General features: G+C 41.2%; 1 long non-coding RNA gene across 1 annotated transcript; it reads left to right on the forward strand.

Annotated features, from left to right (window-relative positions):
• On the forward strand, nt 1-27925 carry LOC139147579 (uncharacterized). The gene is made up of 3 exons (XR_011555760.1): nt 1-96; nt 4755-4899; nt 22134-27925. It is a non-coding gene; the product is annotated as an uncharacterized lncRNA (long non-coding RNA).

Raw genomic sequence — 27925 nt, forward strand, 5'->3', positions numbered from 1 at the left:
AAAGTTTCACTGTCTGTGATCAGAGAAGGTATAGTCTCGCGTCCTCAATGTCGGACAAACACGCTGCTCCGGACTTTATCAAGCATGTGTACCGAAGTAGGCACTATTTACTTGTTACATTTGCCTTTTCAATCATTATCATGCTAACTGTCAACATTATATGTATATCATTCGAAATACTTTTTGCATCTCGTTATCATCAGCATTATGCATTCTCTTCTGCCATGTGGTTATACATAGATACATAGATACACAGATACATAGGTACATAGGTACATACCTACCTACCTACCTACCTACCCCGCACCGCCCTACCGCCCTACCTACCTACCTACCTACCTACCTACCTACCTACCTACCTACCTACCTGCCTGCCTGCCTGCCTGCTGCATACATACATACATACATACATACATACATACATACATACATACATACATACATACATACATACATACATACATACATACATACATACATACATACATACATACATACATACATACATACATACATACATACAGTAAGTTAATATATGCTTACGCTATGGCAATGTATGAACATGATACAGACTATCTTAGGTGAATGTATACAATTATGTGTTTTCTATGTTGACATATACAATACACCATGAAGTGCTCATTTATGTTACCTCTAGTATGCAATGGTATAGCTAATCAACTTAAAAAACATAACAATTAAAAGGGTCATATGTGACATTTTCAGGTCAGGTCAGGTCACCTTTCAACTTTGTTCTACTTTTTAAACAATATTAATTCTAGGCATGAACGCCTGAGGAGTTTTTAAAACATTTGACACCGCAGAACGTATGATTACAAATCGCAAATTGGTTGCGTTTTTGAATTTTGATTGACCTCTGACGTCACTGGTGTCTGGCCAGGTTAATCAGGCACCGCTGTACGCATCGCGGAGTCTCCCAGCGCGCGTCGCGAGTCACCGTTGACATGGCGGATGTGAATGTACAATATGGAGGTAAGTTGACGGACGACATTAATGGCCAGGTACACATCCACCATACAAAAGAGAAAATTTGAATAAGGGATATCTTCACTGCCCTATTTCTGCATCCTCGGAGAGGCGTTGGTGGAAGTGTCGAGCGATACAATTTCTGTTCGTCTTTTTTTTTTTGATAATGCAAGTGCCGATATATTTTTTCTTCGAGAATTGCCATACGGCGTCACTCTCGCAGCTTCCCCCACCCGCCCACCATCCTTCTACTCGATCGGCATCAAGTGTAGGATTTCTTGTGTGTTTTCGCCGCGGATTTCGCGTGGGTGGGGACTTCGGCAAATAAATACGGAGAAATTATTACCAGCCCACATCCATCGGAATTTCTAGAGCGAGAAATCATCAACCCATTGGCAAAACAACGGTGAACTCTTTGAGAATCCACTCTGTGCATGCTTTACTAATAGGTAGGCCATTTCATCCTTGCTGTGAAAACAATGTCGGATCATGTAAAAATCGCCATTTTGGTTTTCTCGGTGCCGACGACCGAGGTTCAGACGAGTCAGGATTTTCCGAAAGCCCGGAGATATGTTAGTATTTTCGCCTCTCTCCGGCTCCGACAAAAAAACAACAACAAGTAGACTGTCGATCACCATTACGACAGACTGCCAGTTGTGTCGTCGGCAGTCGTGAATATGGGGCGCTTCGATGGGCGATGTCGTGTACAGTCTGTTTTCTTTCATTCCGGCTCTGTCGTCTTCCTCGGAAGTCGTTAATATTGTGTCATATTTTTCTTTGTCCTCTCATGTTGATCTCGAGAGCACAAACAATGAGCTCTTATTTTCTCTGTGAGCCTGAAAAAAGAGGCCAGCAAATACAGGGCATTTGATTCAAAGATATGCCTTCAAGGTGCCAGATTTGTGGTTATACACCCGACCCTGATAATTTTCATCACAATTATGCGCCGAAAAATCACCCGGCCAGCAGTAGTACAAGCTTGTTCCTTCAACAAAAATTCTGACTTGTATTGATTCGGTCCGGAAAAAAGTACTTGAAAGCCGAATGCTTCAAAACGTTCTGACTTCATTCCTTATCACTTTAGTAGTCAAATTTCTGTCAATTTTTTTTTGTTTTTTTTTTTACTTTAGCAGAAAGCAAACCACAACATACCCTGTACTATCCTGATGTTTGGGGTCAAGGGAATCTAAGAGCAAAGTACAACGTCAGATTTGCGTAAAGAAATTCTAAAATCCCAGACCTCCGAAATAATTTTCTCGTCTTTAAGCGCGCCGATTTGCTGCTCCAAACTGACCAGTTCTCAGTAAGACAGTCTGAGGTAACTGGCTGTCACAACCTTCCATACATACAAAGATGCAATGTTGCCACGAGAACGAGGGAATCGAAGCCATGTCGAATTCTAGTGAGTTTATGAGAGCACAAACTGTGTTGGGGAAGGGCAGAGTGAGTTTTCGTCAGACGATCGCGCGTCAAATCCCGCCCTGTTTAACAGGCGATCTCTGCCATAGCTTCTTCGATCATCAATCGTTTTAGGGGACATAGTTAAATTCTGTTGACGTAAATTTGATTGATTATTTTTACACACAAGAGATTGTTTGTGTCATTTCTACCAGCGGAAAATCCTGGATATCAAATGCAGTCCGAGCAGTGTTTTATGCTTAGTAGCAGGCAAGTGACGATTTTGAAAATTTGAAAACACATGAACGTGCTGTTCATGAGAGGCCGTGACTGTCAGTGGGGTGGAAATAGTTCAAAGACAGTTGACACTTGTTTGTTTCAGTGGCAAGACGACAAAAATAGCCTTTTCGAATGAGAACCCTAAAAATGTAATCAAAAGTGTTGCGACATTGCCACTCGAAGTGAAGCTATGCCTGACGCAGCTATAAAAAGTCACACCTACATGATGTTCACAATTCTGTAAGTGTTTTCGAAGAGAAAGATTTCCTGACAAATAATTTACTGGGAACTTCGCTTTTTGTGCTTCCGAAAATATCGAGGTTCGCTTTACCAGGTTGATACTTGGCTTTAAGATGAATTTGTCGAGTCTTTGATGTGGAATGGGTTAGGAACGGATATGGTTGAGTTTTCAGAACAACGCATTGTTTGCCACATTTAAGAGCGCTCATTCTCAGTACTCATCGAGTCCGTCAAACAGAAAGGCTAGTATAAACTAAGGCGAAGTACAAGCAGAAGTTAGATAATCAGCAGCGTTTCTTGGAGGGTCAAATATGCCGCAGTGAACGTGGCCGATGATACTACCGTAACAGTCGCCAGCAACATCGACGGCGACGAACATCATAACTTTATGATGAAATAAAACTAAATTTGACCCTTACGTACGCTTTGCTTGCCTTGTCTGTTGAAATTGACTACACTTGCGTTCTCTCTCTCTCTCTCTCTCTCTCTCTCTCTCTCTCTCTCTCTCTCTCTCTCTCTCTCTCTCTCTCTCTCTCTCTCTCTCGTCAATATTCTTAAACTTGTGTGCTTTTGCTTGAAATGTGTTATGTTATTGTGTTTGGAGTATCCATCATGAAACTGCAAATCGACCTCCTTTTGGTATTTTAAGACATTTAAGTCAGAAAAGTGTCAATGACATTTTAAACTGTTTAAAATTAAAAAATAAAACCTCCGTCGCCTAAATCAAAGTTTGACGATCTTTGGGAACTTCGCAATTTCATATTTGTGTTATGCTGACAAACCATGATAACATACTATTCGCGAATTTGACACGAAAACTGACTATTTGGATATGTTCAGTGATAATTTAATGTGGTTTTTTCCCCTGGAATGCCGAGGCTGTACATATCGCACGTAGTTGCCTGCAGACAAGGAATAGGTGGGTGGGTGTGTAAAGTTCTCCATGTTTCGGGAAAAAATATCCTTGTTTCTGTCACAATGGAATATCATTATTCGGTGTTGGAGTCTTGCGAAGAGCGTTATTGAGATGGATCAGCTATATAATTTTGGTCGTTGCGGTTGGCTTTTTTACTACGTGTCCTTGTGCTCAGCAGAGAAAACTATACATTCATGCGTTGATGCTAACCACACAGGTGTGTCATGCTAATTTTCGTGGAATTTCATCGCATTTTTGTCGACGATGGCAACATCGCAACACATCGAAACATCGTGTTGTCGATGTTTGACACGTCCTAGAGACGCGTGCAAACCAGAAACTGTACAAGATTTCACAGAACGTACGCTCCATTGGCTGGGCGCGATGGCGGTTCTTTCAATTACATATATTTTAAATGGAGTTTTTTTAAAAGTATATTAAGATGCTCTTATAAAATGCGGCACTCAGCAGTACGTTTTTGTCTCTTACGTCACACCATTCGGTGTTTCTTTCGACGCTCTTAAGCGGCTGCCGTCACTTTCATTGGCCACCACAAAATCACGTGAACGCCATCGATGTTGAACAATTCTGCCTTGGCGATTTCCAAAATGCATTAGGTTGAAGAAAGGCGTGCAAACACAAAGGGTGACCGGCGTTGTGTATCAAGGGGCGAGGGGGGTTGGGGGAGCTTGGTTCTCGCGTCACACATGCACAAAAAACACAGGAGATGCCCGCCAGACACGATAATCACGCTCAGGTCATCGTCTTCAACCCACCTCCATTCAAAAATCGCTCTCTCACTGTGAGTGGCCCCTTTTTTCAACATGGTGTCTCAGTTTGGCGCGGTTTGCTGGCCCATAGCCGTTCATCACACATTACAGCATGACCACAAAGCCACATTTTTTAACTGATAAAGCCTATGTTCTATTGACAGGTTCAAGTGTGACCAGCACGTGCCAACTAACCCCACTGCCGCCTCCCGCACGGAAGTAGACCAGCAAACAGTACTGTACCATCGCTTGAGACAGGCTGCCGGCGCTGATAGAACGTATGAAGAATGACCACCTCCCCACAAAAAGGTAAGGTCAACATTGCTGTTGTAGAAAATTGAAGAATAACACAGATGTTCATAGAGATACACATTGATTGTAATTTCTTAATTTTAAACGTACTTTCTGCATGTTTATGAGATTGTTGTTTGCTTCCCGACGGACCGTTAAACAAGAAATGTTTTGACGGTCAAAGGGTTGTGTGACTGCGGCGTCGTTGAGAGATATGGCCAATTTGAACAATTTGCCATATAGAATCGCCGCATCGTAACGTAAAAAAGGCGTTTTTCGCCGTTAAAGCAAAGCCAAAGAGATGTAATTCTTTAAACGGGAGACTGCTCTTGAGATGGAAAACCATGGCGGTTCAAAAACTCTATCGTTCACTGTCAGACTAGGGCATCGTCCGCCAAAACTCGTTTCCTCGGGCGGCAACACGTACAAGAACTTATTTGTTCCTTTTTTCGTCTTGAAATTCTGTCTTTGAATAGGCACTGTCTGATAATTAGATAGTGTGTCTGCCTAAAATTTGCTCGTCCAAGCTTGTCTAAAGACGAGTTGGACATCACAGCTCTTCGACCACGCCATATGTCTCAATTGTGGATTGTAATTGTCAACCGTCGGCGTGTTGTCTTCCGATGCAGAAAATAAGCTTGTTGACAGCTCAAGTTCTAAATATGATGAAATATAAACACTGAAATGCACAACAAATATTCACCGTAGATTTAAATAGTACAGTACTTTACTTTAGTAGTAAGGAGGCCTTTAATTCATATATTTTGGAAAAGGCCTTATCATTAACAACCTGGGCATGGTATGGTTTAAATTCGGAACAGCGAAAATTAATACTGCTTTACTGTAAAAATAACACCCGCGAGACATGTTGAGAGGCTGTGTGTTCCACCATTATTGTTTTGCGAAAACAAACGTTGACTTTCTGCACAAGGAAGCCGTCTAGAATATTATGAAATTTTTGGTAATATTTATGGTTGGTTGTATATTTTTTGTCCGCAAACCTGGTCCGTCGTTGCGGATTAAACGCTTTAAGCGAAGAGGGTTGCCGAAACTAGGTTCTGTTTACGAAGCTTCCCGCTCCTGCCTGTAATAGTTTTGGTCGATTGTCTTGCATTGTGACATTGTAGTTACCGCTGCGACCGAAAATATAATTTTCAGCTTACTTCAGTAAATATGATAGTAATAAAAGATTGGTAAAAGTTATTGGACTGAGTACAAAATGGTGCATATTTTTCAAATGACTGACGTACGATTTTTCGGCACGAGCGGACGTCCAATTTCTGCCTATGCATGTAACAGACGGTCGTCATTGCAAGACTCCGACAAGTTTCGCTGAACAACTACTCTTTAATACTTGTTGTCTCTTCTTCAAATTCACTAAGTTCTGTCGTTCTGTCCCAAAATGCTTACTGCGTAGGACAGCATTCGGCATAAAAGAGGCGCAAGTGGTCATCATTCTGTTGTAATTTTTCGGTGCACAGTACAACGGAGACAACACTCTATCGAGTCCAACACAGCCTTTTCAAGCGGATATTTCTTTTACGAACGCATGTGTATAGACGAATAATTCAGATTTTGGCTATGTTAGGCCTCTGTAGAGGGACCATGGTAAGACTTAGAAAAGCCGTGTGACTACAGAAAGCAACACTAGCTCTGTCCGCGCTCTCTCAATCGAAAAATATCGAGGCGATTTTCATGTGTCCGTGACGCGTTACGGTCCGACGGTTTCATAGTTGGCCGTTGTCGATAATGTATGTACTTGAAACAAGTATCACTAACGTAGACCAACAGGCGTAATATCGACCACGGAAAAAAATGCAAGCGAAATATTTTCAACACATGCAATGAGAATATTCGTGGCATCGGAAGTATAGACCACCGTGTTCTTATCCAGTTAGCTGGACCTTTCTTTCGCTCGGGGGGTTAAGAAGGATGCGATCCAATGCTGGGTGAATTATGTTTTTCCCTCTTGTGTTGTTGTCCACCAATTCCACGAAATCCGCGGGAAAGTGTGAACAAACAGCCATCTATTCTGGGAACTCAGGTAAAATGACTTTGATTTTGAGCGCGCGGTACACCAAAACAAGAACACAAACAACGACAGAGAAAACAATGTTTCTATTTACTGATTCCATCCTGCATAACACTGCTTTATTATCTCAAACCAGACTCTGACCGAAATTTCATAGAAATGTATTTAAAAAAAGTCTTATGACTATCAAATTACTTCTTATGCTGAAATATTGTACCCCTGAAATAGTCACGATGAAACTTTGTTTGTGGGTCTACTTTTAAGTATCCTTTGGATGGCCAGTGCATTAGACTTGTATATGTGTCGGCCAGGGCGTTGTAGAATTTCATGGTTCGAAGATCTTTTACTTGTTTCGCCCAATATTGCTGCAGTGTTAGCGATTAAGCAGTTTTTTTTTCGGTGTGTTCGTATGTTCGGCCGTTTTATTTGATTTTTTCTTGGAAACTGAAGAATTGGTATGAAATGTGACGAATTTTTCATCACGTAGAAAATGAGACTGAATGCCGATGACGCCACCTCGGTAACATACACAAAGAGACAAACCAACAGATCGTACACAAGACAATCAGATCAAGCCGAACTTTTGCTGTATTATTTCGAATACTTCAAAATTGGATCACAGAGAAATAACACAACTATTTTTTCCCAGACAATCATAGAAAAAATGATATCAACAGGCCTGGATAGCTCTTTCATGAGACAACAAAAATGAAAGACTCTATCTGTACAGGATAATAATGATACAGTAGTAACAGATTTCTTGGTCATTTGCTTTTGATAAAACATTTCCGAGAAATGTACACAGCTGAGATCCCGAACCAGAGAAATTAAGCCCGTAAGCTAGATTATGATTTGGTTTTTTTAGGTACAAATTGTTGTTGTTGACGTTGTCCTCGCTATTGATTACTGTCGTTGTTTTGTTGGGGTTGGTTTTCTTGTTTGTTTTCCTCGGAGGCATAGGCGAAAGATGGCGAATTGCGTCAGCTTTGAACGATATGGCACTTTTCATTCATGTTGTTGTTGACGGTGTCGTTTCCGTGGTTGTTGTCGTTTTCACCCGAATTGGGGAAGCAGTAAGGTCGGCCTGTTTTGATTGTAAGTTTACATTTTTCCCTCCACAGTAAGCTATGGGACTTGCTCCTCTGTGTAGCATGGCGGGTCTTGGACGCGAATGAAACTGAGAATCGCCCATGTTCATTGAGATTGGAACTCGCGAACGGATTCACAATCTACTCTCAACCCTATACGTGCAGAGTCTCTGAAAAACATGTGCGTATGTCTGTTTACAACAGTACATCTTTTCTTCAGATTCGTCCCGAGTTGTTTCAAAGAAGAATTTGTATTTTTGATTCATTGTATATACTTTAATTGTGCAATAACATGACAATAATGAGAATATATCTCAATAGGCGTATGTTTGTACTTGGTTGAAGAACAAAAATTGAAACGTATTATACGGCGTGCAAGAGAGTGAGTGAGAGAGGGGCATTGGAATTTTTTTTCGAAAAAAGTTCCTCAAATATTGCCTTTTTAGGTTCGGGGTTGGCGAACAGGCTAAAATAAGGATTGGTAAAAAATGATACAATTTCGTACCACAAGGAGCAACGGCAAATCTTATCAACGAACGGCAATGTGTTTACCGTGTAATGTCTATGTTATGTGCATCGGTCCAATGTTAAACGTAAAAGTTTTCAGTAAAATGCCAGTCTTGTCTCCTTATTACTGCAAACGGAATGAAACTTCAGTTACGGACCAAATAGCACCAAGGATGTATAACGGTAAGTTGGACTGCGGTTTCCCCATAAATATCGATAACACGACTCCCCTTAAAATCGACGACGGAAAAAGACATGTCGCGCTAAATTGTTGAAGTTTGCTGTATATGCTTCAATTCATTGTTTTCTTCTTGGTTAACATAATCACAAAAAAAGAAATTTCATTTTATAAAAACGCCAAAAATTATTCTTAAAAATCCCTCCATGAAATGCAATTCCCATTGATCGAACCACATTTGGCGAGAAAATAGGACAGAACTACCCCACAGCTCAAATCTAGTCAGTTTCGGCTTCGTCCACTCTCAAAAATTCGAGGATAAGAAAATTACACCGTATGTATGCAGGCGAGGCTTCTCAGGTAAAAAATTGCCCTGAATGTTGATCTAAATTAAACATTCCAATCGTTGGCCAGGAAAATGTGCTCAATCATCGGCCTACAAATTTCGCTCGAATGTATGATGGAACATCACACGGCTGTCATCAGGACGCAGGCCGCTGTCGTGCATGTCACCCAACGTAGGTTTGTCCAAGTGTAGGCTGCTGGGCATTTCGATATCACGAGGGCGAATCGTGGGTTTGTAGAGCAAATTTGTGAAAATGCGGACACGAAATTCATCAAGAAAGTGTGTCGGTTGAAAAAAATGACCTTTGACGTGAATCGGGTTTTAGTAATTTCATTGCATCGTCGACAATATTCAGTATAGTATTTGTACTCCATAGCAGTGCCAGGGAAAACGCCCTACCCTGAAACCAAGCCTTAATATGGTACCTTTTGCTTTCTAACGTGGTGGCCAACTGATTCAGTTGACGAATCTAAAACAATCATAAAAAAGCCTAGACCATTGTTTTAAAGACATTAACGGCGTTTACGCAAACCGAGAGAGTAATTGCAGCGCTAACAAAATGTCTGTCACGCCATTAGCCGAGTCTAATACAAAATTCAATTAGGTTGTTTGTCGATGGTAAAAAATTTGCTTCTGTACGCCTTGATTATCCTGAGAATAATGCTGGCATTAATTTCTCAAAGTATAAGCAAACCGAGCCAAGATTCCATTATCAAGACAGCCAAGCAGAGTGGGCGAGGCTGCGGCTAAATATGTGACAACGGAATCGTCAACCTCGTCCAGGAACAGGGTTGACCGAGTTTATACCTGATTGTGTGTGGTGTTTTCTCGATCTCCGTCGTTTGTCCGTCCACTCCGAATGATGTTGTAATCACGTTGTGAAGAAGATTTTATTGTTTCCCGTTCACGAAAGTGGCCCCGGGGATGTCCCACCAGAGAACAAAGACACGCCAGACTGTAAGTAGGATTTCTCATGGACGAAAACGCCCTGTGATTTTTTTTCTCCGGTGTGATTTACCTATCAAATTTTATTACGATGAATAAATGTCTTTAAAAAGGAGAATAATAAAGTGGACAAAGTAAGAATGTCCATTTTGTGTGAAAATGTTATTTAGGTAATCGAATTTGTGTTTTTGGATCAGCGTGAAGCAACATTTCGTCGTGTCCGTGTGGATGACACTCTTTCTAGAATCGTTCTCCCTGGTGGAGAAAGCAACCAACAAACATGCAGTTCCTGACGCGGCGCGAGGCCGTCTGCGGCTATGACGTATTTTATTGTCTCCTTGTTCAAATTCAAGTCGTTGAATAGCTTTCAATTTAGTGAGGTTACATTTTTCAAAAGCAACAATCTCCAATAAAACGCAACTTGGTAGTCCAAAATGAAACTACTGCAGTGCCTACGGAAATCTTCGCAAGCGCATAGAGTGACCCTGCTAACGTACCCGCCATTTCCCCGCCCTGATATTTTTTGTATGAATATCAAACCTCTTTGTTTTTGATAACATGACGAAAACCTGTTCCTGTTCATATATTTACAAAGACAAATATTGGTTAGCTCTCTTTTTCTGTGGTTAAAGCCTGGCGGCTGTCGCGGGGTTTTTTTCTTGGTTGGTTCTAGTTGTTTGGCTTATGAGCGATTGATTTTTGTTATTGTATTATAACCCCATTTCAAAATCGAATTGTATGTCTGTGTTTGTCTTCTATTCGCGTGCTTTCAACAGAACCTCGCATTAATTGGATTTTTGACGGGCACAGAATGAATGAGGACGTGTTTGAGCGATGACGCAGACGGTTGGTTATCAGGCCCATACCCCGGTCCATCTTGTCCAAATTTCCCTTCCCGCCAATTCTTAGACGATTGTGAAATAAAAATGTCTAAGAACATATTTCAACAATCAATCGGAACAAAATACCAGAAATAAGACCAGAGGTATTATTGTATTGAGAGTATACATGTGAAGAAACAGCTGACAAACAAGTAAATAAATATATAATAGTTGAAAATTACCCTCCCTTTCAGTAAAAGGTCAAAAATTTCATTAGGGCAAGATCTGGGGGAATCTCCTTGAGTAATAGTAGGTGATGGGTAGCGATTTATCTCTTCAAGTGCAGTTTGATAAGCTTAACAAAATGACCTTTGAAATCCAACGTTTCGTGTTTCCTTGAAAAAATAATCCGTACCATAGTATGGAACATTTTCTTACAGTAGCTGTTGAAAGCCACTTTTATTATTGGCTTTGTGTATTGATGCTGTCAAAATGAGAAATAATAATCGAAAACACGTTTTGCTGATTTGGATGTCGACAGACTGTAAAACTCGCAAATGAGAGAGAGAGAGAGAGAGAGAGAGAGAGAGAGAGAGAGAGAGAGAGAGAGAGAGATTACACCCTCCCTAACCCAATCCCGCATCACAATGTTTTAAAGCCGGTTAGGGGCATCGCACTAGCTTACTCAACATTAAAATCGATGCTGAATCAGTATTCGCGCGTTTTATCCTAATATGGAAGTGCAGTGTATGTGTGTCTGCGCCCACGCTCTGATAGTGTCAGCAGTGTAGAACAGACGTTCAGAGTTCGTTGTCGATGAGCCCCCCGCATAAAAACCATTCATACTGGAAATGTCGTCATCGCTGGTTCACCCACCAGCATTCCTTTACACTGGCATCGGTCCAAAATCTGGCAAACAAATTTACGCCTCCGAACGCCCCTGTTTGTACAGAAACCGGAGGGTTTTTTTAATGATACGAGAATTCAGAAATCACAGGAAACGCGCCGAAAACGCCGCCGTCAAGGAGTAACATCGTAAATAATACTAAATCATCGGAGTTGCGGACGGCAGATTGGATAAAAACACTTCGTCACCGGTGAGAGTCACACGTCTCTCGCTTTCTCTCGATGACAGTAACTTGTGCTCTACTGTGGACTACGTTGATGGCGACGAATTTGCGAGAAGGGAGTACGGCTCGACATCGACAAGGACGTACGGCCACATTGCACCTTAGCCGAGTCCGAGTACAGGTGACATAGACATCTCCCGCGATGAGCCGAGCAGAAAGTGACATGCCAATATCCGTGACGTCATCCCTCAGGACAAGTTACATCTATTCTTTATTACTTGATCATGGCACATTGTTGTCCAAACAATTGGGGGAAAAATAACATTTTATAGTAAATCACATTTGTCTTGTAAGGCGTTTCCCCTCCTCGGCATGCGTAAAATGTGCATGTGCGACAAAGACAATTGAGATGACGAAATTGTGTGCGATGGTAATGATTGAGAATCAGCTTGGTATTTCAATCAGCAAAGTGGCAAGTTTTACGGCGAGGGCGTGACTGATCGAAGTGCGTAACACATCGAGCAAGTCTCAAGAGCTTCGTCCATTGTTCGAAACCATAGAGACGGCAGTCACGGTAAGCAATGCCAATTCCTTGAAGCAGAGAAGTCACAGCGGCAAAAGTTTCCTTTAACGATAGCATCGTACGAAAACATGGTCCTAACAGTGACAATACCAGACATAGATCAAAAAGACCAGGTTAAGCCATTTTCATTGTTCAAGAGAACAAGCAGAACCGAGTGATCGCACAGCGAGACCGGTCAGAAAGATTTCCACCATATTTGAGAAATGTTGCCCAGAAAATGTCGAAAAAAAAGTTTACATGAATTGGTTACCTGTTGTATTTTGTTTTCTATTGACTTCCATGGCAACGAAATAAACAGAATCCAACTATTCAGCATATGTAATGAACACAAACTGGTACAGCAGACTGTTTCCGGCCGCTTCTGTTATCGTACTGACCTTAGCATTCAGAATTTATTGTTTTCTTTTGTCGTCCGACATCAAACCCGGCGCAAATAGTTACTATAGAAAAAAAAGCGATCAACGTAGAACTCTACCAATTTTACGGTGCAGTTCTTGATGAAGCCTATGTTTTCTAAAACCGGTCAAGTGGTTTAAGTTTCGAGCCCTGGTCGCAGTTTCATCTTCGTCAAACCCAGGCTGGTAGATGATTGGTTGTCAGTTCTAAAACATCACGAAAAGGGAAATCACTGTATGGATTAAAATGCACCGAAAGTAATATGGTTCGCTCTGTCACACTTTCCTAAATATCAATCAACCAGGACATCGTCTCACAACATATTGTGGAGTTTCTTTCCCGAGGTCTTGCGCTCCACCCTGTCGCCCACCCCTGCGTACTTCGGCCGAAGTACCAGCCGAACAGCCGAACAGTTTTCTACGGCAGGGCCCTTGGCCAGGTGTGTCGGCACCCTAGAAGAAAATTAGTGGCTCTGTTCCGATTCAAGTGTCTTTAGTAAAATGGATGATCACAGCTAGCCATGTATTGGACTGGTTGGAGTCAAACTGCGGCTTTTCTTTTCGATGGCCTTAAATCCCAATCTTCGGTATGATTAAGATTTCACCAAATTCAAAAACCAAGAATCATATTTTGGCCTTACTTTAAATAAAAACAAAACGACCTTCCAATATACTAAAATAATGTCGATAACACGATCGCAAGCCTAACTTCCGTGCACTCCATGCCGATGTTTCCGCTTTGTTACGGAAATCGAAAGCTTTTGAGTACGTGTTTTAGGTAAACAAATTCTATCAAAATATCATCTGTTCTGTCTTGGAGCGGGTTTCGAGGTTTGTCTTTTGTAGACCAAAAGCGGGTATCGCACAAAGTAGGCGCGACACCTTAACTGACAAAACAAATGACGGAAAGTATCTCCTGGGATTGCGGCCGCGTCTTTAAGAAGGGGTTGAGTCACTCGGTTCCTATTGTGGCATTGGTGAGTGCATCTTCAGCGTGACTGAGGTTCCATTTTGAGCAAGTTCTGATTTACAGTACAGGCGACACGGCAGGAGTGTCTCTGAAGCAATGTAGGGTGCGGTGGCAGGCTAGGTTCCGTGACTGCCCCTAGTCTGATGATGCGCTGTCATCTCAACGCGCCTATATGTGTACCAATAGCATTTAAAATCTATGCATCGACCGCGTTGTCAAGGTCAAATTATGTGACAAGGCGTTACAGAAACCAATCAATATGATGGTCTTTTCCCCGGATGCAGGAAGAAAACATTTCGCAATGAAATCACTATGAAATCTAATAAATTTCGATTATCTGTAAAATGAGGATGATATTTGTCAGGTAATGTTATCCGGGCGTTTTATTTTTCTTCTAAAACGTGGTAGCAGGGGAAAAAATAGGACGAATAAAAACAATATTCGCCTGTTGAGTTTTTCAACTCCTATGGTAAGTAGGCGTACGGTGAATGAACTTTTTGACATCATAAAATCTGAGAAAAATAATCATAAAATGCTAAAACACGGTTGTAAATGTCGCGACGGCGAGACATCGGAGAAAATCCGGCAAGGAAAATCGTCAAAGTCCCCCCCCCCCCCCGGCTTGATAATTTGTGTTGGTCGCACTTAGGGGCTTTCGGGTGGCAGAAGATGACAATGTCGCAGGCACTCGGTTTTTGTGGTTCTTGATACTTGAGAGCGTTGACTCCGGTGGAGGCGGTATTTGTCATCGGAATTTATGAATGAATGCTATAAGCTGAGATCTTTTTTTTTGACGAATGTTTGTCTGGACTTTACAAATAAATTTAGCTGCCTGCTTGATCTGGACCCCGAGGCACGATATGGCCATCTCCCCGGTCAACCGACTACTTATTGTCTGTATATCCAAAATACTGTATTAATTAAAACGGTGACGACATACGAAATTTCATTTTTCTTCCCTCCTTTTTCGAAATCTTTTTTGACACCGGCCATGATGACAGACTTCAAATCAACCTTGAATTTCAGAATCTGTGTACATCATTGCGACTCAATAGCAGATGGGCGTTGCATCGCGTCTCTAAAAGCATGTATGGGCAACTTGCATGCAACGAGTCAGGTTCGTAGAAAGCTGAGCGGTTTGAAACCAGTCTAATTTAAACCAGTTTTGCTCCAAGGTCGTTTGGTATCTATCGTACTGTCATAGTTGTGGGTTTTGATTTTGATCTTGGACGGGTCTATGAAATACCTCGACGGTACGCATGTGAGACGCTCAACCACATCGTCGGTTTATGCCCTGTCGCCGCAAGCTAGTGTGCCTCCCACAATGCAATCTGGTCTCCTAATGCGGTGGTTATATCGCATCTCCGTAACGAGGGGGCTTGTCCCTGCGGGGGGGGGGATGACGGTGTTTACGCAGGCAGTGGACTCCGGGGGTGTTCGGTGAGTACGTAATCCCCGCTGTCGGTCTCACGCCCACGTCCGAAACCAGTGTCCATCGAGCGCTGATTAAGATGCGAGCCGAGCTAAATTACAAATATCATTATGCATCCTGTGAATCTGTTAATTGTCTTTAAAAGGTGGAGGGGGCATGTGCCCGTGGGATCTTGCTCCGGATAATGCGGTGTGGGAATGAAGTCCAGACCAGGGTAACAGGCAGTCAAAATTCCTTTAGGTTGTATCAAATCAAAGTGTGGGGTGACGGAGACTGCGGTTGAGGAGAATTATACCATCAAATGAAACCAAAGACCGTCAACCCGCCATTTTCATTCGTCCGGGGCCAAAGGTAGTGAAGTTCGCGGTTTATGCGAATATCTGTGGGTATTAATATCGTAAAAAGTCAAGGAATTGATTTTTTAAAAATGTGTAAGCGTTCAGAGAAGTTCGAACGCTATCTTTGGTCACCTCTTGATATGCACTGTATCAAATAGCACCTGGGGTATAAAACACAAACATTAAAGTCATTTTTAAATTTAAATTCTTGCACTTGCTCGGTCAGTGATAGGGCCGTTGGTTTTAAGCGTGTGATTTGGTTCTTGTAGAACTGGCATCAGATTCCCTCGAACACAGAAACGTGACGCAGCAGAAGTCCACGGCACTTCGTTGAATTTCCAGACGTCGGCCAGTTCGGCGCACAATGGCCTTGCGTGCGAGAATCTGTCCGTGGAAGTACTCAGGTTGGGTGTGACTGATTTAACCACATCCATGAAAAATGTCCGCATAGGTTGAAGAAGCTAACCAGATCAGTGATATTGTTGACCATTGCTCAGAGCGACGGGGCGATTTAACACCTGGTTGAATTATAGTCTGGGTGGTTTCGCCCGATGCAATGGATTCGCCTTCGTACAGTGCAGCTTACGGGATGAAAATTGGTGTGGTTTACTTTTCTTTATAAGTATCAAGAAACAAAAAAAAATTAGAATTGTCGAAGAGCATCCTTAGAATTGTGTGGGAGCTAGCTCTACTGGTAACCTTGGCCATGAAGGCATTGGTGATATCGACAAACAACTGTTATTGAATTTGAGATGTGCACAAAAAGGTTCGCTTAATTTCAAGTTGTATTCGTATTGTACAGTATATAGTTCGGTACGACCCTTCGTGAACACGGAGGCACACGTGACGTATTGTACACCTGGGGCTCACAAGCTTGAATGATAATTGACAGGAAAAAGATAGATGACTGGGCGAATTTCTGACTGTTTCACTTTGTATATTAATTTAACATCAAATACTTTGTGATGGAATTAATGGCGTTGCGCCATCGGTACAAATGTACGATATTCGGAAAGGTCTAGATATTTTGATCAAGCAAATATAACTTGACCTTTGACCTGATTGTCCGGACGTTTCCTCGGAGCTGACATACCGAACAACCAAATGTCCGCAATTTTACTGGGGTCGGTACGGAGGTCCGATTTGAAGGACGCGTCGGTTTAACTTCGAATTCAAGCGTCTCTGAATCGCACAAATTGGCTGTGCTGCCACGGTCAATGTCGTGATCATTTTCACCTTGTCTAAAACACCTCGAAGTATTGGCGATGATGACGTGGCAGCCTCGAGGAGAAAATCAAATATGCAATCGTAAATCAGATAGGTCCGATATTGGAGTGATTGGTCGCTAATGAAGTTTGTCGCCTTCTTTGTTTGTCGTCGTGGTCATCTTAGATTTGGCGGGATAGCTGGCAGCGATTCTTGCCCTTTGGTTGGCTGGGGTTTTCGCGTCACCTTGGCCGACTCTCTCCTGAATAATAACGCTGGCATCAATATCTTGCTACATCGTATCAGATCGATGTAAATCATGTCCATTTGTGTTGCGTGACAGCAACTGGAGTAGGATCCCAGAGGTGCGCTCTCATAGCGTGGTTGATGGGTGTGTCCAGATATGACCACAGAAATGCTTTCATCGCTTATGGCTAGTTTCAGGTTTTTGATTTCTTTTTATATTTTGACAATTCTTGAGGGTTTGTTTGAATTCGGGGGCGTTTTAACCGCATCGGTATACGATTTTATTTACAACCCGAATTTTTGTCGGCACCTGCGCCGAAGATGTCTTGTTCGAAAACGTTAGAAAAAGCAAGCCAAGTAGGCTTCCCTGTCTACCGCCATCACCGAGTCACATGCGTGCCCGTCGGCGACATGGCATGAGCCCAGAAACGAATCACGGCCCCCGATTCTGAGATGAGTAACTGCTCTCTTTAGAAACTGACTGATTTCCATTTTAATAAAGTGGTTAAGTCTACATCTGACCACGCTATATTCATAAAGCAGCGACTGTGATGCAGACTCGAATTCGGACGCGCAGCTGCTCCGTGTTGGAACGCCGACGCGTCGTCAAGATGACAGACCGCAATCCATGCACGTTTTGCCAGAAAGTCGCCGTTAATGAAACCGCCACCAGGCCACGGCCTTATACTACAGTTGCCATGGTATTCTCTGTTATCATAATTCTTTTTCTGAATGAGTCCACGGTAATTTTTCTATTTTGAGCGAGTCAATCGGTGTTATGGACTTCCTGGTTGAAAAAAGCCGGTCTTTCAGGCCGACAAACTAGCCATAGAAGCCTACAGGTCCTTATAATAACAAAATTGAATTGTAACTTTCCCAAAGATTCTTGAAATGTGGCAGCAAAGTTGACGCACTCTTATTATTATTATTATTATTATTATTATTATTGTTGTTGTTGTTGTTGTTGTTGTTGTTGTTGTTGTTGTTGTTGTTCTATTCTGGATGTCAGCAGCACCGCACAAATAAAAACAATTTCATTTTATTTTACGATTATTATTTATGTCAGTACTGATAATCACAGGATATTTCAGACGTCTCAATTCAATGCGGAATGTAGAGTTTGCAGAAATCTCAAAGCGAAATAGGGGAGGTATACTAAAAAAGGTGGTAAAATTTTAAAATAACAATACAGAGAGGTCGTCCATTTCGGGCCTCTTTGCATGATAACGTCATATGCATGCACCATGATTTCCAAAGTTCACATGAGTGAGAGGTTTGTTTCATTGGAAGGGTGTTTGTCAAATTTATTTCGGCTCTCTGATTGAATTTGAAAAAAAAATATCCTTCTTTTGGTAAGAAAAAGATCTTGACCCGGAACCTTGGTCATTGTGCGGCCGTATGTAACTCGGTACACGCCGACGTGGATGGCGGTCGGAAATAACTGTCACACATGTGCGCCGGCGCATTTTGCGTCGTGAGAGAGATAATTTACGCATTGTTTAAACTGTCCAACAATCCTGAAAATCTGAATAAAAATGCTATTATTTACATATATCTTGTTTCACGATCACGAAAATGGCGATGTGTATGGGAAGCGATCGCGGGATGTTGTTCCAAATTCTAATGAGAGGCGCTTGGGTGACGTCAGGCATTGGGATTGCATAAATGACTTGCCTTCATATAAATGTTTCCGTTCATCTTCATTAGAGAGCATATCACATTTAATATCGAGGACGAGGCCCTGTCCTACTCTGAAGCACCTGCGGTTTAATATTTTCCCCCGCGTAATAAATAATGGGAAACCGTTCCGTGCCAGGTAATGCGACACCCCTCCAGATTTCAAGCCAAACTTAGGACTACGTCAGTGCAAACACCTTTAAAGCGCTTGGATTTCTGTCTCTGCACTCTCCATGCCCAAAAAAGTGCATCGAACGACGAACAATTAATAAGATACCGAAATATGAATGTACCAAGGTGACTTCAGACGCTGCGTCAACAAAATACTCGAATTTACTGCAAGGCCTTGAAACGACAAAACGCGGCAGCAGTCTGTTTACCTTGTGACGTCATTACCGGCCTTGAACCAATCTCACAGGGTTTTTTTTTCAGGAGAGAAAAAAAAATTCTATAATGTTGCATAGGCATGACCACACAAGGCCGCACAGTTGCCCATTACGGCGAGAATTATTACAATAAAATACTGATTAACATATCGTGCACGTGACAACGCAAGGTTAGCGTTTGACGCCCACGCGTCAAATAAACGCGTGGGCGTGCTGTACAATAAAGAAAATCCAGGGTCTTGAGAGATTTAAGGGTTTGCTGTTATGACGATTGCGAATGATATGGCAATGAAACAAAAAAAACCCCGAAACCAGTAATATATGTTACATTTTAAATTGTTGTCCGGAGTCATTTCTTTATCATCATCACCAACTTTAGGCGAGTTGAAACGGTGATCTCGCGATCCTGACAAAATTCATAATGATCTGCAGCACTATACGTCTGTCTGAATCAAGCACTTGATTCTGCGCTCATCTGATTTATTATACATCTCTGCCTTGCCCTGCCTGTTTTATTCTCTCTTTTTATCCAAGAAATCACAAATTTAACTTGATAGGAGAGTGGTGTGAGGAATTATTCTAGAATTTCTCATTACTTCACGAGCTGAGGTATTGGCGACGGCCACTCTTACAATATGTTTCAATTCTCGAGCGCATGGCTAAAACACAAAGAATTGCGCCGTCTTTTATTCCAATAAAATTTCGAAGAAAAGCTGTTGCCTGATGTCGAAAACCTTTTCTGTGGCAAATACCAATGTAAAAATCATCAATGGGAATTTGCTCCATGACTGCAAAATCAGTTCTTGCGAAGGTGTGTTTTCTGTTCCTGCGAGGGGAACAGCGCCACCAACGAGCTAAGACGACATTGCCTCTATTGGACAGGTCTACTTCCCCGAGTCTGATGTCACACATCAGCTTTCAAGCCATGCCGGTGCTTTCTAATGGAATTGTGCGGATGAAAATTGAACGCTAATTTTTTTTAACAGAAATCTAGAGAACTGAAAAACGATCGTCAGCCAGACAGAGCTCAAGAGTCGCTAAAATCCCACGGAGGACGGTCCCAGATCCAGATGGCATGCCGTTTAACGGCCCTCTTTACCTGCCCGGAGCGATTCGTAACGTTCTCTCGCCGACGCAAATCTAATAAAAAACGTGGGAAGATCCAAGCAGTGATGACGTCAGACGTCCACTTGAAATCAACAAATCAATAGGACTAGCTAAAGTGTGAGCTTATGTTGCTGCTTCACGTGTGCATGCTATTTGTGAATGTAATATGAATTTTTTATCACATCATTGTCGAAAGTATCGACAACTCAAATAGCAGAATTTATTGTAATGTGTTTTTGTTTTATGGGCGCACATCTTCTCGCTTGCTTTTTCGGATGAATCGCAATGCGCTGCAGTCTCTTGCCAATTGAGGGGGAGGGGGGTCATCGACGTTAGACATCGCTTGGGTTTTTAAAATGGACAAGATGGTCTGTTTTGATGAGAGCGGGCGTCGGAGGAAAATATGTGTTAACGTTGCCATGGTGAAACACCCACGGATATGCAAATTAATTTGATAACCTAAAAATAGCCGCGATTGACGTCAATGTGACGTCAGTGACTCATTGTCTCTGGCACTACGTCATCGCTACAGATATACTTGTATGTATTCCGCAACAACATTGGACACTAGTGGTTAATGTACAGTTTCGATCTCGTTTTAGTTTCTCTATATATAAATACATTTTCTAAATTAAGCGTCAGAAACTATGACAAGAAGCTGCAAATGGGGGCTGATAAGTCCTACGCGCATGCTTCATTGCCGTCGATAAAAATTCTGAAATAATAACAAAAAATTGTGAAAAATATCAGAGGGTGTTCCTTTCATGCAAAATAAATGAAAAATCAACGAAGCCGAAATTCTGAACAACTTCGGACTAAAAGCGCATTCAATTTCTTCGAACCGGACTCAGGGATGTCTGAAAAGAAGACATGAACTTCACGTTCCACGTCAATAAAATCGCGTCCATCGACAAATTAAAGCTTGTCACTGCGCTTTGTCGTATCCATGGAAACCGTTTCTAAGGGAGCTTCGAACAAAGTTGATATGTATATATTAGCATAATTTATGTCACCACAGGATCTATAAATAGCACCATTATATACACTTTATTCATACTTGTGGAAATTTGGATTGCACTGCGACATTTGGAATACGGCCTTCCCACGAAAAATGGAATTGTTGGGTTGGATATCAGCAATGTTCGGTTGCACTTTTTTGTATTCGTGTATGGGCTTTATTTCCATTTATATTTTGTCTATATTTGTGTATGAATAGAAAATATGAAGCGTAAACACACTTTATACCGCATGTTATGAATGATTAATATGTTTACTCTCGTCTTGCGTTTGTTTCGATCAGTTACCTACGAGAGTGTCGCATTTAAGTCTTTCACGCACCCAGTAGCGATACTAAGTCACTCCCTCTTCACCATTTGACCGGAAACTGGTGACGCTTTCATCTGCCGCTTACTTGCTAACGCTATACTGCGTGAAGATTTCAAGATGCGCCAAAAAATATGGGCGTCGTCACGTTGACTCCATAGAGGGACTCCAAATTCAAGCGCAAATGAGTAAAACAACAATTTGTTGCTTCAATGCATTCTCTACGTCACATGGGATATCGTAGAAACTTTGTCTCTTAGCACAGGCAAACGATATATATATATATATATATATATATATATATATATATATATATATATATATATATATTATACTACATCTTTACCTGGCGTCTACCCTTGCCTATATGCACAGGGGTTGTACATTTTCGACTGTGCCTTTAATTTTACGACACGTGCTTTTAATCGCGGTGATCTATCGTTCTTGCTATGGACTGCGCAGTTCGACGACCTATGGCTAGTCAGTGCGTACCGCAGTAACTATGTACCTGAAAATAGTGTGTCGCATTGACGTTACACCTACCTGGTGACGCTGTGCAGTTTTTTTACAACCAACGTTCATTTTCTCCTTTGCTGTCCTAGGCACCAAGCCGCCCATGAATGCTGCCATCCAATTCTGAACGACTGGCGAGCGCTGACACACGGCACCACCGGTGGATGTAGCGGCCCATCGAGCCAGACGGTGCGCTTCACATGGTTGCGAACTCGGCACTATCCCTGCACGTTTCACGACACCGTCGTCTCGATGTGATCGAAGCTGACTGGGAATTCACTGCACCAGAGAAAGCAAAGCACTCGCGGAATAAAAAAGGAAAAAAAAAATTGCGTGGGCGGGCGAAGAGATGTCGCTCGTAATCCGCTCTGATCTTCATTCAACCTGTGACTATTTACAATACTGTAAGTGTACCGTTGCATCCCGCCAGCCGAAAACGAGATGCGTTTTTAAAGGAAAACCGTAACAAAATGCTTTTGCCATGGCAGTACGCCACCATGCACGTGTTTAAACTGTTTCTACAGTTCTACGTCATCGTCCAGTTTTTGCATACCATGAGGTGGCGTCGCAACGCACACACTGGCAGACGTCAGTTGCTTTTGTGAATTGAATAGGTTGCATAACGCTCTCCTTCCAACTCTACATCTCCCGATATTATACAGATAATAAGAGTAACAACCATGTGTATCTATCACAAGTAATGTTCTGCAATATTTTTCAGTAATACTGCTACGATGAATTGTTTTTCTTGCAGACTTTTCTGTTTTTAAAAATTTTAGACGGCATTGAAATTCAGATACAGCGTCTCGAAAGTGGCGGAATATCAATATAATGCGGAGGTGTTCAGGTAGCACGTATGCTGTGGACGAATAACATCTTCAACAGGGAATGCTGGGATGATTTTGTTGCGTCGATTGTTTAGAAGAGAAGGTAACACTTGTGTACTCCATGGTTATTGCGTAGTTCACACTTCTTGGGAATGAACCATTTGATCTTTTTTAGAGGGGGAGTTAACAAGGGGAAGTGTGTTAGTGTTATGAGGAACGATTTTTTTATAGTAGAAATCTCACCTCTTGCTCTTGCGAAACGGAATCTTGACAAGATATCGAAATGTAAAAAAATGTGATATTTGGGGAGTAATAGGGCGTGTCCATATTTTGAATACCTGTTTTCAAGATCTTATTGTCCCCCCCCCCCACTAACACCAAGACAAAGTCAAAGCAATTGCGCGGAATTTATCAAAAGAAGCAGCGATAGAGTCAAGTTATTTATTTTGTAAACAAAAAGTGACACGATATAATTAACGACATTTTTTTTATTTCTACAAATAATATACGCGGCTTTCTTAGTCGCGCTCTGTTTTATTTGAAAATCTTGATCGACAAAAAAAATGCAACCCCTAAAAAAAAAAATAGATCACACAATTTTACGATTTTCATCGGAATCGAGTGTTCGTTTGAAGTAGCGCCATAACAAGGGATGATCGAATTGTGATCAACGGGCGTCCTTAAATTTCACTTCTGAACCTCAGATACGCAACTAGCCGACCTGGAGTCTTTTCAAACTCTGGTCACTTACCCATTTCAACAATAAATCATTTATGGCGGCGTATCTAACTTCGTGACACAAAATCGAACAAAAACCTGAAACGCTCTTAAAGCGACGGTAATCGCCGTTTCTCGGTCACGACCCCAGGGGGCGTTGAAATACCCAGTACCCAGTTTATCAACGCAGCAAGACCGCTATGTGCGTTGTTATTGTTGATGATGGGAATTACTGTTCGGACATAAATTATATCGTCGGATGGCAACAATGCATTTTGCGCATGCACGTTCTGTGTTGACAAACCGAATACCCGGTATTTTAATACGTGTTTGTCAGTATAATGAAGGTACTATGACATGGTTGACAAATTGACAGACAAAAGATGTTTAAAACTTGTCACAATAGTTACAGGGAATTTTAGATAAACAATGCGTTCAATAGAGAATGCAGATTTGGTCACACTGTGTTTTTCTATATGTATAATTTGATTGCTGTGGCGACTAATATAACACAATGCTTACATGATACAAAATTACATAATTTTACTCGTCCATCGGATTTACCTTAGACAGTAGAAGCGAGGTTAATTTACCAGTTGAAGAAGAATCTAATAGTAACGGACTCCTACAGGTGAAATACTAAACCTGCTATAAGCGTTATCATATCGGTTATTGGCAATGGCCCATCATACAGTGGCACCATCATCAACCAAAACCTTTATTAAACCATTAACAGTTAACGAGGTTGTGAAATTGACTAGCAATTTTGTAATACTAAAATTCATTTTCTAAGTTCGTACATGGACAGTTGAGCTTCAGCTCTACCGTACCGTGTACGAACTTAGAAAATTCATTTTAGTGGACGCTTTCACTCCACTGGCTATGGTTCGAATTTTTAAGCGTTCTCAACATGTTTTGTGACCAGTAAGCATTTGTTAGCATTATCACGCTTATTCTCGCGATCATTACAACCCATTCTTAGGGTCACCGACAGGGCGAATAATTTCGCTAGTAAGATTTATCTTGGTATTCTACTGAAAAAAAGACCTAGAAATATATCATTGAAACAGTATTAAAGGTCAATTCTCGTTTTAAATGAACATTATGCACATTAAAAAGTTTTCAATGTTTGCCAACCTGCTCAGCAACAAAAGATATCACATCGCCGACTCTATTTGATCGTTTAGAAAATTTTGCCATGGTATTTTTCGTTCCTGTGATCTATTTGTACAATTCTACCCATTGAGCTCATTCGTTCATCTAACAAGTTTTTAAGCGTGTGCGCAAGCGCAGCGGCATTTGTGTTTCCAAGCAATTTTCACGTGGCGGCGCTATTTCGTATTTGGTTCATGGAATGACACAGGAAGTGCACTGGTTTTTTTTTGTAAAGACAGGAAGTAGAGAAATGAACATGGAATTTTGTATATAGTGGTCAATCGATGTAATTTTTTACTAAATGAGAAAAATAGCGAAAGATGTCATACGTTGTAGATATTGTTTTCGCAGTTGGCTAGACCGATGGTGTAAATTTCGAGTGTATTTAGCTGTCAGGCTTTCTCCTCTTCAAATATGTAAATGCCGAAATGTAACTGTCATATTTCATCAATGTAAGTTTTCCATACGCTGTTATAATGTACATTTTGATTCTACGACATGGTAATTATTGTATTTTTGTAAAGGAAAATGCTTTTCTGTGATTACGATTTATGTATCTTGCGTTTGACGTTGATATTTTGTTGTGATAAATTTTCTTGCTCTATTACTTAATGAACAAATTCTCTCCTTTCGCGGTGCATGCTGGGAAGCACTGCCCGCACAGCAGGTGACAGGGACCAACTGCAAGACCTTCCTTTCATAATCTCTGCATTATTTAGTTTGTCCTCTTACATGTTTACAGTTTCAGCCGGTGAATTTTGAGAAAATTCTTCGGCGCTTGTCCTTCTTGTCCTCGGGTTCAGCACGCCCTGTTCTCGCGAGACAGTGACTCGGCAGTCTATCAGACAGACGGTTATAGCGGACGCTCTTCAGCTAGGCTGCGCAGGTCAGAGGTTACTGCTGGTGATAATAATGCTCTTGAAAACACTGTCTTCTTCGCTGCAGCTAATGGCACAACCGTTAATATTACACTAGAATGACCGTCACGACGTGCTTAAAAATTAATAAAATAGCAGTAACTACCCTTCTTAGGCGTCAGCTTAAAACTGAGAAGATATTGCGGTGTAATATTTAACAAAATTGAAACAAAGTTTCCTGCCATTTTCATTATAAATGTTGGTATAGCTAAGGTTATTATGCCTCTCGCCGAATAATGACCCTTTCATCCGTGATTTTATACATAGAAATACCGATTTTAAAGACTAAAGATTGTTCCTTGAGCACAGCGACTGCGAATACTTTTGTTTTCAAAGTAAATGTTTGACCCCGCATATCGCCGTGTACAAAGAACAATTCTTATTTTTTTTATTGTTGATGATGCATGCAGAATACTAGAGTGAGAATTCATTGATACCTGGATGCGAACAAGGCAACGGGCGCCTTATTCTCCATGCCTTAGTTTCTCAGCTGAAGTCTTTGAAAAATATTTTCGTTTTAAATTCTTTTGTTATTTAAAGGGAAATGGTCGTTGAAACTGCGCCTGTGCAAGTTTCTTGTTTACAAACAATGTATTTCGTGCACGATATCCAGATGCATCTCATCATCATAGCTGAAACATTTAAATTATACGATGTAGATTATGACAGACATGTTTTAACTTTCATCAATCACCATCATACCTTAGATACAGTGTTTACATTGGTCGTATGAGTCCCATACGACCTTTGAGCTCAGTTCCGACGACTGTATCCCTTTAAAACTTGAACTGCGTTTATATGTATTGATAGTGTGACAAAATATCTGAGAGAAGTAATTTTGTATCCTTGTCTCTTGGCCAAAGAGTAACGTTTTGACATTTGTCTCTGAAGCGTTTTACAGTCAGCCATGTTATGATAAAATGTTGTTCTCGTACGTTCATGTCATTTCTATTCTTTATCTTTACAATATAACGATTTTTGTGTGCCTTGTCTAAAATTTGCTGTTTCAATTTGAAAGAGACTTTCGCAAAAATTCCTCACAGACAGCGACAATCATTTAAAAAAAACACCAAACCTTCTCTATAGCACTTTTAGGGACATAGAGAGGATTAATAAGACATAACTCATTAAAAGAGAGCTTGGCCGAGTCCGTGGTGTATTTTTGAACAAATACCCTCGCCGCAGCTGATTAATTGTTAGAAATAATTTGTAAACTGACGAACCATTCACTTCAATGGAGGAGCTAGTTCAAGGTATAGGCCTTCACCTCTTTTAGAAACAATAAACCATTTATCAATTCAATTCCAATTAGTACAATCACAAGGGTTATAGTTGAACTCGTATCTGAGATAGGTTAACACGGGATGGCGCTGTTTGTCCACATTTGTTGTACCAACCGCACCTTTTTTAGCAAATTGGAACTAGTTATTGCGCTTTGCAGGGTGTAATTTATTCTTACATGAAGCATGTGACACGGTCTACCAGTATTTGTTGGTTCGATGTACCGATTTACATCAATTTACAACTGATTTAAATGATAATTTATAGTTCTCGGGCTCTTCAGTGTCGACTCTCAGAGATTTTGAGCACCCCTATCTTAGTCTTTATTGATCTTGCGCACCATTGTTACAGTCACTGTCGTATGTTATGAGCACCCATACATATCTCAGTCATATAGATTTTGAACACTGGTGTACATTGTCAGGTCTGAACAAGTTCGCGGTTTTTTTCGTATTTTTATCGCCCTGTCTCCGTCGTCAATGGAGCACGCGCACAAGTTAGACCATCTCAGAGAATTTAGATTATTACGCTTTCCCTATAACTCGAATTTCGCTCAGAATGGAGTTAAAAAAAATCATTTTTATATCGTCTTCACTGCGGAATGACAGAACACATTCGGCCGACCTGTAACTGCACATCTCACGCACGCCATTGCGTAGAAGGCACGCATGCTCACTTATAAGATTTTTAAAGTACACATCAAACTTGAATGTTGACATTTTTACAATTGTTTTCTCATTTTACTATCGTAACGAAGTTTTAATCGAATGGTCAATAATACAAGACCACAAGTCTCACTACCAAACCATGTGTTTCAATACTTTAACAATGATGTTCTTGACATCATTTTCGAATATTTTTTCGTCAAAAATTAGTTGAACTACGATATGTATATGTACAAACTAGTGTGTTTTAGATTTTACTCTGCATGAGATATGTTATCATTTTAAGGTGTTGAATAAATATGTAGTATGTAAAGTGTAA

Source organism: Ptychodera flava, chromosome 13 (genome assembly GCF_041260155.1).
Source record: "Ptychodera flava strain L36383 chromosome 13, AS_Pfla_20210202, whole genome shotgun sequence".
NCBI lineage: Eukaryota > Metazoa > Hemichordata > Enteropneusta > Ptychoderidae > Ptychodera > Ptychodera flava.